The 7,712-nt window shown below is 37.1% G+C and overlaps 2 pseudogenes; one reads left to right on the top strand and one right to left on the bottom strand.

The window, feature by feature from the left end:
* Window positions 1-1,264: 1,264 nt before the first annotated feature.
* On the bottom strand, window positions 1,265-3,106 carry LOC129082190 (ATP-binding cassette sub-family F member 2-like; annotated as a pseudogene).
* A 2,097-nt stretch (window positions 3,107-5,203) lies between these two features.
* Window positions 5,204-5,668, top strand: LOC129082191 (60S ribosomal protein L23a-like; annotated as a pseudogene).
* Window positions 5,669-7,712: the final 2,044 nt, after the last annotated feature.

A 7,712-nucleotide genomic window follows, 5' to 3' on the forward strand; every position in this document is an offset into this window, starting at 1 on the left:
AGAAAGAAACCCTGACACTTTTCTCAGCTGGCTGTTATCTGGGAACTTTTTGTTCTCTGGTGCTCTGGCTTGGAGAGCCTCACTTATGGTTTAGACCCCACTCTTCTCAGGCTGATCTCACTGGTCATTTCAATATCCATCTGGTGCTGCAGCTATAGGTGCCCACCCCCTTTCTTGAGTCTCTACCACATTTCTTACCAGTTAAGTTGTGCTAAAGGTGATTCTTCTGTCTGTCTGAGGTTATAAGTCTCCTCTCTTGCCATTGTTCAGTTGTTTGTTCCAGGTGAGTTCTCCACAAGTTAGTGTAATTCCAGGTTGGTCCTGGGAGGGGGTCAGTGTGACTTCCACTCACTCCTCAACCATCTTCATTCTCCAGGCCTCTATTTTTTCAATCTGTATATGTTAGTTTTATCCTAGAAGCAATGATAAAATTAATATGTCTCCTTTTCTTTTTTGTTTCTTCTTTATCCTTTGAGCAACATAGTTCTGTTACTAAAGGTTTTTGTTAGCAGTTTCTTAGGTAGTGTTTGACTGGCTTATTCAGCTACTGCTGGCATATCACAGGAAAAGTGGGAGTGGTTTATGCTATATATAGCAATAAGGGAGTATTTTGTCTTTAAGGAATTTAAACACAGCAACAAAACTCAGAACATATTCGCTTTTTATTCTTACCATGCACCAGAAATTCTAATCTGTGTCAATAATAAAGTACTCCTTCTTTCAAAGGCACACAATGCCAGTCCAGCTATTTGCCCCTCACTCCTAGGTATACCACATTATTCTACTATTTACTTACCAAATTTTAAATTAATCTTTTGTTTTGCTTCATCTTTCTTTATTTTATCATTTGTAGAGGTCACACAGGTCTAAAAGTCACACTGTTAAATAAGTATTTAAAAACCAATCTGGGCTAAGCCCCTGATCCAGAGTTCAAAATGAGAAGCAAACAAGAATGGAGGTGATTGGCTGAAGGTTATTCCTCCAGCATCATAAATCCCAGAAAATCAAGATCCTAAGATCCTTCATGGGCCAACTAGGGTGTGGGCCCTTCTGTTATCCATCAGGTGCCTCTGCCCATATCACTTGGGGTCAAGAACAAGCAAGCAGCTGGTGGGAATAGCCAGCTGAACCCAAACACAGACATAATTGGAAGGACAGGTACTCTTCAGCTGCAGATAGGATCACAGAGTTCAGTTATAGCAGTTGGGGTCTAGGGAGGGTTTGGGAAGCCATATTGCAGCAATGTAGAAGTGCTTCTCCAGGGATTCTATTATGCCTGGACAGTGCAGGAGCTCACACACTGTGGGTCTTCCTGGTGAGCTGAGGCTCCTGGCCCACCATCTTGGACTTGAAATATTCCTTGAAGGCTAACATGTCTCCAGTACACTTATTGATGATTGTCTGCTTCTTGCAAACCCAGATTTCTTGTGCTGTCTGCTGACTGAGTCTGAAATCATGGCTGACCAATATCATACCACATCCAAACTCATTAATAGCACCTGCCAGGATGTCGATGATCTCAATATCCAAGTGATTGATAGGTTTATCCAGGAAGAGCATGTGGGGTTCGACGCAGCCAGCCAGGTCAGACGCACTTGGCACTTCTGCCCATCAGATCAGGTTCACCTGCTGTTTCCTAATATGACCATATTTCCCAATGATCTTTCTCATTTATTCTTTCTCCTTAATGTCTGGATAGCACTTCATTGTGTACTCCAAAGGCAAGAGGTCTAAGGCCAGGGGTTCTTTAAATGCTGATGTTCTTGATGTAAGACTATTTTTATATCATCCTGTCTGTTGGTAGTAGCTCTTAAATTAGCAGCTTCAGAAGAGATGACTTCCCTGTTCCATTGGGCCCTACCAAAGCCACTCTTATGTCAAGATCAATATCAAATTCTAGAATGTTTTAGATGTAAGGCCCATCTTTTGTATATTTGAAGTTGTCATTCTGCACCATAATGACAGATGGAATCTTACCATATGGTGGGAAGTAAGATGACAATATCTTATTGCTCACAACTCTCTCTGTCAGCCTTGATGCCATCATTTTCTGTATTCTCCTTTCTTTGGGCAAGCAGGTTAACCTTAGCACTACCATGAACAAACCAAGCAAAGTAGTTCTTCATGTGAGCAATCTGATTTTGCTCCCTGTGAAATCTCTTCAACTCCTTCTCCTCCAGCTCCAGGCACACCTTCACATATTTATCATAATCATCCATATAATAGTTCGGTTTCTTGTTGTATATGTGAATGATGTTGGTGAAGACACAATTCAGAAAGTTCTGGGAATGGGAGATGAGGACCAGGATGCACTTAAAAGCTTTTAGACCCTCTTCCAACCATACACAAGCATTGAAGTCCAGGTTGTTGGTGGGCTCATCCAGGAGCACCTTGAAGGGCCGAATGAAGAGGGCTCTGGTCCTCCAACCCCCACTGAAATCTTATACTTTTACTGCTTCATGGCAAGAACGACACCCAGTCCTTATAGGATCCATGAGGCCTCATCTCTGTCTTTTGAGCATCCCACTCCTCCAGAGACTTGTAGCGCTACATGAGCTTCTCATACTCCACATCCTTGTGAGCCAGCCACTCAGCCTCCTTCTGCAGCATGGCCCACTCTGTGTTGACTCACATCACACAGTGCAATGGTGTCTTGTCACAAAGGGGCATCCCCTGAGTCAGATGATAGATGTCAATGTGCTCAGGGATGGACAATTCACATTTCCCAATATAAGAGAGCAGCGTGGACTTTCTAATTCCATTTATGCCAATGAGGCCATAATGACAGCATGAGTTTAATTACAGTTTGGTATTATAGAGCAGCTCTTGGCTGTGAAGGAGGTGAGGGAGAGGTTGAGAATGTGAATGTCAGTCCTATTGGGGTGAGACACAATGACTCCAGTGACTACTCATCTCTAAGTCCTCTAGCTTCGTGGCCAGATAATCCACTTCTCTGGTCTCTTGGCCATTGACCTCCTCATTTGTGCCTCTCCCACCTGTGGTTTTGTGACATAATTTCCACTTCAAGTTTCTTTCAGGGCCATTGTCATGCTCTGGGAACTTTCTTCATTTGGAATGCTTTCTTCTTGGCCAGATCAGAGGGCATCATGATATACCACATTGGTGGATTAGTGTTCTTTCAGGAAGCTGGATATTGCTATTTGGTCTTTGTCACAATAGCTAACTCCTTAGGTCCCTCCATGATTTCCAATTTATTGTAAGTGATATTGACTCTCAGCTGTTCTGTATCTACTTTTTCTTTGGCATCTGATTCTTTTACTTATGGTCTATTCTTTCATCATTATTAGGACATATATAATTTTATTGTGTTTTTTTCTCTGTAATCCACCCTATGGTTTTTAGTCTTAAGTATGCTGTTAAATATTTTCAATACTTACCCTTTGTTATAGTTTCCACAGTCATCTCTTGGTTGACTTAGGTCGCTATCTCATTAAGTTTCTAAAGAAAAGCTAATATAAACTATTTCCTTACCTCTTCCATAATTGATAATTTTTGCCTATAGAATTTACTTTTGAAAGGCAGTTTAATTGGATTTAAAATCCATGTTTAAGTGTCTGCCATAGGAATAACAGATTTAGACTTCCAAGAACTTCACATGCTGCAAATAACTATGTATGAAATGTTTAATGATATGAAAAATCATGTACAACTGAGAAAACACTAAAAGGCTAAAAAATGGCTAGAAACATTTGGTAAATTGCCAAACATAATATTTAGCAATGACAAAATAGCTAAAAAACCACTGGATAGGTTTCAGAGTAGAACATAAAGGACTGAAGAGAAAAAATAGTGGCTGAGATGATATTATCCCTAGTAAGCTGAGAGAGACAATATTTTTAAAATCATGTAGGATAAAAGGAGAAAGTCTAATATAAATAACTGTACCAGAAGAAAATAATATGAAGAATAGAGAAGGATTTTGTTTAAAGAGATTATGGATGAAAATATTCCAGAACTAATTAAAAACAACAACAACATCAACAACTTGAATCCACAGATAGAAGATCTGAGATATCAAGTAAGATTTTTTTTTAAATCCACACTTAGGAATATTGTAGTGCATCTGTAGAACATCAAAATTAAAAAAAAAATTACAAAAATCCAGAGGAAGAACAGTAATCTACAAAAGAATGACAATTAGAAGAATAGTAGCAGAATTAAATATAAGGATGCAATCCAGGAAAATGAAGTAATACAGGGTCCAACACAAATTACACCCCTCTTTATTACAAAACTTTTATTACAAAATCATAGGTATGTAATGCTGTAACATAATAATATCACACTCAAGCATGCCGTATGACATTTTGGTGAAATGTTCAAATTAAAAATATAAATCATTACACCCATATCATTAACCTACCAACCACACTCAAGCAGGCGTTAATTCTGCCAGACCCTGTATTTTGAAACTGCTATGAAAACCATCATCTATCTACAGTGGAAACTATTTTTAGAATAATATAGATGGAAAAAAACATCATTTTGAAATAAACCAAAAACTAGATAGTTCATCACCAACAGACTGTTAACAAAAGAACTTCTAAGGTATGTTTTTTCAGTCAGCAGGGAATTAACCAGAGAAGTAATTTTTGATAGGAAATTGTGAATGGAAGGCACAGAATACAGTGACATGTAGGTGCATAAGCAGATGTCCATATTAAATAAAAACAAATAAAATATCCAATGTATGAAATAAAAAACAATACTTTGAAAGTCAGAAGGGGCTGATTAGGGTTAAAATGCTCAAATGTCCTTGAAACATTGATATTGATTTACTTTATTCTTTTTAAAGCTCATTAGAAGAAAGGAGAAGTATAAATCTTATAGAAAAAAGTTCAAGTTCAAATATATAAGGAAATCAATAAATGTTACTGAATTAAACTCATCCAATTAAAAGACTAAAAGTGGTAAAAAATGCTATATACAAGTGATACAGACAATACATAAAAACACAGAAATTTTAAAAGTAAAAAGATTGAAAAATGCATGCCAGACAAATACAAACTATATGCTAACAAATTTTAAGTAAGGTTGGCATGGCTATATTAATACCAGACAAAAGATACTTTAGGATAAAATATTATTAGGGGTAAAGAGGATCATTAGATGATAATAAAATGTATTATGTACATGCAACTAATAAAATGGCTTCAAGAATTATAAAGCATTTTTTGCAAAGATGGCACCGAAAGCTAAGAAGGAAGCCCTTGCCCATCCCAAAGCCCAAGTCAACACAAAGGCTTTGAAAGCAAAGAAAGCAGTGCTAAAAGGTGTCCACAGCCACAAAATAATCCACACATTTCCCCTCCTTTGGAGGCCTAAGACACTGTGACTCCAAAGGCAGCCTAAGTATCCTCGGAACATTGCTCCCAGGAGAAACAAGCTTGACCACTATGCCATCATCAAGTTCCCCCTGACTACAGAGTCAGCCATGAAGAAGACAGAAGACAATAATACACTTGTGTTCATTGTGGACGTCAAGGCCAACAAGTGCCACACTAAATAGGGTGTGAAGAAGCTGTATGACATTGATGTGGCTAAGGTCAACACCCTGATCAAGCCTGATGGGGAGAAGAAGGCATATGTTCAACTGGCTCCAGACCATGGTGCTTTGGATGTTGCCAACAAAATTAAGATCATCTAGACTAACTCCAGCTGGATAATTCTAAATATAAAAAATTTATATTAAAAAAATTATAAAGCAAAAATGGATAGAACTTCAGGAAGAAATATTCAAATCTATCATCATAGTGCAAGATATCAACAAATTTTTCACAATTGGTATGTTAAGGAGACAGAGTTTAATAAAATTATAGAAGATTTAGACAACATAATTAGTATATTTTATTTAATGGACATATATAGAGAAAATTCTGCACTCAAGTATTAGAAGATATGTATGCCTTTTATTCATAAGAACATATTCATGAAAGCTGAATGCATATTAAATATAAAGAAGCTATCAAAAATTTCAGAGAATTGATATCATGCAGATTATTTTCTGAAGATAATGCAATTAAGTTGGAGTATCAAATTTTTTTTAAAAAAAGGGCACTGATAGTTTCAGAGATGAAAAAAGAATTTCTAAGTCACCCAAGGGACAAATAAATTATAACAGAAATTTTAAAATACTTATAAATGACAATAAAAATTTCTAATATAAGAAGTAATAATAATTACAAAAATAAAAAAAATACTAATATAAAATAAAAACTTTTATCTTGTTTGTGTTAAGGTCATAGCTCTTGCTGTATCATTCTCTACAAGTGGGCTGATTCTATCACCCTTTTCCTTTTACTGCTTTTCTTATACTAATGGCATCACTCATATTATTATAACAATTGTGATATCAATTAGCAACTAGTATCTTAGAGGTCTTGAGGTTATGCATAGCTATCATTTAATGACCTTTTTAAATCTTCAAACTCTGTAATTGAGAGACATAATGATTCATTCATTCACACCACATTATTTTTAGTTAATTATTGCATTATAATAAGTGCTTATAATACACAAAGACGAAAAGAAATGCCTATGCAAGACAATGCAATACAAAAGAAATGTTAGACAAAGACCAATGCAATGCCTAATGCATAAATAAAGTAAGGTTATATATTTTTAAAATTTATAATATTTTTTCAATTTATTAAATTTTACCAAGAATCAAAAGGTAAACACCCTCTTTTCCAAATTCCTACTTAATTTTACTTTATTTATTTATATATTTTATTTTTTGTCTTTTTATTTTGATGAATCTTTATTTATTTTTTCTATTTCTTTAGATTATTTTTTCAAATACATTTGTCTCTGCCTACCCTACCCCCCACGACTTTCCCTTGACCCTCCCTCCTTCCCTCCCTCAGCTCTTCCCCTTTGGTTTTGACCCTGAGTCTTTGCTATATGTTCCTTGACTTTCCCCTTCCTTTCCTTTTCCCCGCCCCCCCCTCCTTCCCTCTTGTCTCTGTTGATTTCTTTTCCTTTCAGTGTTTTGTTGCTGGTCTTATTTTCTTTGCATCTTTGTATTGTCAGTTAGGTTCCACTTATACGTGAGGTCATATGGTATTTGTTTGCCGCCTGGCTTATTTCGCTTAGCATAATGCTCTCGAGTTCCATCCATGCTGTCGCGACGTTTAGAAGTTCTTATTTTTCTTTCTGCTCCATAGTATTCCATTGTGTATATGTACCACAAATTTTTGATCCAATCATCTCCTGATGGGCATTTAGGTTGCTTCCAACACTTGGCAATGGTAAATTGTGCTGCTATGAAACGGGGTGCATAGGTTTTCGGTATTGGCGTTTTGGTGTTCTTAGGGTATAGTCCCAGCAGGGGAATCACTGGATCAAAAGGCAGTTCCATTTTCAGCTTTTTGAGGAAATTCCACACTGCTTTCCACAGTGGTTGCACCAGTCTGCATTGCCACCAACCGTGTACTAGGATTCCCTTTTCTCCACAGACTCGCCAGCACCTGTTGTTTGTTGATCTGTTTCTGATGGCCATTCTGACTGGTGTGAGGTGGTACCTCATGGTGGTTTTGATCTGCATTTCTCTGATGGCTAGTGATGCTGAGCATCCTTTCAAATGCCACTGGGCGCTCTGTATCTCCTCTTTGGAAAAGTGTATACCCAGGTCCTTTGCCCATTTTTGGATTGGATCGTTTGTCTTCTTGGCATGGAGTCAAGTGAGCTCT

Source organism: Pteronotus mesoamericanus, unplaced genomic scaffold (genome assembly GCF_021234165.1).
Source record: "Pteronotus mesoamericanus isolate MK-2021 breed Mesoamerican mustached bat unplaced genomic scaffold, CSHL_Meso_final scaffold_12, whole genome shotgun sequence".
Classification (NCBI taxonomy): Eukaryota; Metazoa; Chordata; class Mammalia; order Chiroptera; family Mormoopidae; genus Pteronotus; species Pteronotus mesoamericanus.